The sequence below is a fragment of the Pseudophryne corroboree genome, chromosome 5 (assembly GCF_028390025.1).
Source record: "Pseudophryne corroboree isolate aPseCor3 chromosome 5, aPseCor3.hap2, whole genome shotgun sequence".
In the NCBI taxonomy this organism is placed as follows: domain Eukaryota; kingdom Metazoa; phylum Chordata; class Amphibia; order Anura; family Myobatrachidae; genus Pseudophryne; species Pseudophryne corroboree.
In genome coordinates, this window is record NC_086448.1 from 469,531,675 (window position 1) to 469,535,624 (window position 3,950).

The following is a 3,950-nucleotide window of genomic DNA, read 5'->3' on the forward strand; positions in this document are numbered from 1 at the left end:
TCCAATGAGCCTGTAGTTGGCTCGTCCAGCCTGTGTCAGCATGAGATGTGTTTTTTCTATTTTTGCACCTATTTTCTGCTATATACAGTGGGGCAAAAAAGTATTTGGACAGCCACCGATTGTGCAAGTCGACCCACTGAAAAAGATGAGAGAGGTCTGTAATTTCCATCATAGGTACACTTCAGCTGTGAGAGACAGAATCTAAACAAAAACAAAAAAACCCAGGAAATCACATTGAATGATTTTTAAACAATTTATTTGTATATTCTTGCAGAAAATAAATATTTGGACAATCAAAAAGTTTAACTCAATACTTTGTAATATAACCTCGGTTGGCAATTACACAGGTCAAATGTTTCCTGTAGTTCTTGACTAGGTTAGCACACACTGTAGCATGTATTTTGGCACACTCTTCCATGCAGATCTTGTCTAGATCTATCATGTTTTGGGGCTGTCGCCGGGCAACATGGACTTTCAACTCCCTCCACAGATTTTCTATTGGATTGAGGTCTGGAGACTGGCTAGGCCACTCCAGGACCTTGAAATGCTTCTTACGGAGCCACTCCTTAGTTGCCCGGGCAGTGTGTTTGGGGTCATTGTCATGCTGGAAGACCCAGCCACGTTCCATCTTCAATGCTCTTACTGATGGAAAGGAGGCTTTTGCCGAAAATCTCACGATACATGACCACATTCATCCTCTCCTTAATATGGATCAGTCGTCCTGTCCCCTTTACAGAAAAGCAGCCCCAAAGCATGATGTTTCCACCCCCATGCTTCACAGTGAGTATGGTGTTCTCGGGATGCCATTCATCATTCTTCTCCCTCCAAACACGGCGAGTGGTGTTTATACCAAAAAGTTAGATTTTGCTCTCATCTGACCTCATTACATTCTCCCAATCCTCCTCTGGATCATCCAGATGGTCACTGGCAAACTTTATACGGACCTGGACATGTGCTGGCTTAAGCAGGGGGACCTTTCGGGTGCTGCAGATTTTCAATCCATGACCACGTAGTGTGTTACTAATGGTAACCTTTGTGACTGTGGTCCCAGCTCTCTTGAGATCATTGACCAGGTCCTCCCATGTAGTTCTGGGCTGATTCCTCACTGTTCTCAAGATCATTGATACCCCAGGAGTTGAGATCTTGCATGGAGCCCCAGGTCGAGGGAGATTGTCAGTGATCTTGTATTTCTCCATTTTTTTAAATTGCACCAACAGTTGATCTCTTCTCACCAAGTTGCTTGCCTATTGTCGAGTAGCTCATCACAGCCTTGTGCAGCTCTACAATTTTGTCCCTGGTGTCCTTAGACAGCTCTCTGGTCTTGGCCATGGTGGAGAGGTAGCAGTCTGACTGTTTGAGGGTGTGGACAGGTGTCTTTTATACAGATAACCAGTTCAAACAGGTGCCATTAATACAGGTAACGAGTGGAGGATAGAAAACTTCTAAAAGAAGAAGTAACAGGTCTGTGAGAGCCAGAAATCTTGCTGCTTGTTAGGTGTCCAAATATTTATTTTCCACAAGAATATACAAGTAAATTGTATAAAAATCATACAATGTGATTTCCTTTTTATTTTTTTCAGATTCTGTCTCTCACAGTTGAAATTTACCTATGATGGAAATTACAGACCTCTCTCATCTTTTTAAGTGGGTCAACTTGCACAATCGGTGGCTATCCAAATACTTTTTGCCCCATTGTATCTGTCCCCCCTGTAGTGCATCATTAGCACCTGAAGAAGACCAATTGATTGTGGTTGAAATGGCTGTTGGGCTGCTGCTGCCATTACATTTTGACTGTATGGCTCTTTAATGGTTTTTCAAGTAAAAACGCTGCTACTGAAATGTGAGTGCTGGTTCTTTTTTCTTGCAGGAAAAAGTGAGATTTATTTACTAATAATTCTGGACCCTGCACTGCTCTCTATCTCTGATCCCTGACGAAGACTGTGATTGGTCGAAACGCGTTGGGCGTGGCTACTTGCTGAGGACGTTGTGACGTCACCCGCTGGGTCCGGAGCCGACGAGACAGTTCCAGCTCGACTGAGCACAACACTGATGGTCTTGTGAATTTCACGGAGCTTGGAAGTTTTTACTGCAATGTATGTGGATATTGCTTTTTTCTATATAAAGTGAATGATTTTACATTTACCAGTGCGCTCTCCTGATTTGTTTCTAGCATATATATATATATATATATATATATACATATATCTCCACATGGGTCCCACACTCTCATAAATTTCAAGTCCAACTTTAAGGGTGCTCCCAATGGGCCACACATGGATGGTCCACCAAATATACACAGTTCCACCTCAAGGTAGGAGTGTGCACTCACTAATAATTTTCATCAAAACACAGTTCTCTTAAAGCAGGCATGTCCAAACTGTGGCCCTCCAGCTGTTGAGAAACTACACATCCCTGCACCCTAGCACAGCTTTAGCATTCTCTGACAGCAAAACGGTGTCAGGGCATGCTGGGATATGTAGTTTCACAACAGCTGGAGGGCCGCAGTTTGGACATGCCTGTCTTAAAGCATCATTCTGTTTAATTCAAGTAGCTTCAAATCATCTCAACGTTTCGATTAAAAAATCAGAATCTTCATCAGGAATGGCTATCACAGTTTGAAAATGGTTACATATTCAAATATAATTTTCAAATGGTTTCAACAAGTTAAACATATGTCCAGGCATTCCCACCAAGGGAAATTGCTAGCACAATAAAAACACAGGACTGCCAGCATGCATCTTTATAATCTCAGCCCCATGTGCACATCTCCATCAGGTCCGGCAGGGTGGCAGGGACATATAATGTCAACCTCTCACATCGTGAGCTCATCTCACGATGTGGGTGTAGCAAGTGTGATTTATAACCTGAAGTAAACAAAACAAATATAATTTGGCCCCTTGCATCTAATCACATTTTAGCTTTGATCTAGGCTGACCATATTATCCATTTAACCTGGGATACCATTGAATTGCACAGGTTCTGTGACTGCTTAAACCAGATGCAGGCTTGTAGTCAGCCAGCCACAGAACCTGTGTAATTCATGAGTGTCCCAGGTTAAATGGATAATATGGTCAGCCTATTTGATCGACTGTTCTAATAAGTACAAACAAAAATAAGCCTGTGCATTTTTATTCAGATGCATTCGTTGCTTTGTCTCTGGTCTGTAAAATATACATTTATATGTAATAGATATGTAAATATCTGCAGAATTTTAATTTGCAATTTAACTTAGTAGATGTTCTCATTTGGATTTTGTCAGTATTAAGTAGTCAGTTGCACTAAGCGTCTTAACTTAATTAGTTTTTCCAATGACTTTCACATTAAGATGTCCTTGTGCATGTTTAAAATGTGATTCATATTAGGTAATTTGCTAGAAATACTACTTTATTAGACATCACCTTTCTTACATTAAAAACTTTTTGACAAATATATGTTGCAAATTAAGCAATGGCCTGAAGTCTTGGATTCTTATCTCATAATTTGTTTCACTTAAGATTTAATACTTCTGCTTTTCCCTCAGATAAAAGGGAAAGTTCTTTAAAGTTACTTAAAATGACTTTAATAGAAAACAAATACATAGGGGTCAATCCAATTAGGTGCGGGTTGGGTCCTGCAAGTTATTCACATGGCGAACTCGCTCCACAAAATTCCGGTTCATTCCAATACCAAATTTACCTTGTATTTTCAGAGGAAAATCAAATTTTTGCATAGTAAAATCATTTTTATAAGGCAAAAAGGTTGGGAGGTGGTGCAAATCCTCTGGTATACCCTGCGCAATGAGAAATAAAGCACTTGGAGGCATTTAAATAGTATCATTTGTCAAGTGTTGGTTTTCAGGTGATTTCTCTACAAAGCTCAGTATTGGGTTGAATGATGTATGATAAGTATGTTGAGGTGTAGTGTTGATGGGAAAGGGGTTTATAAACTTGTCAACAATACTGTAGATGGGA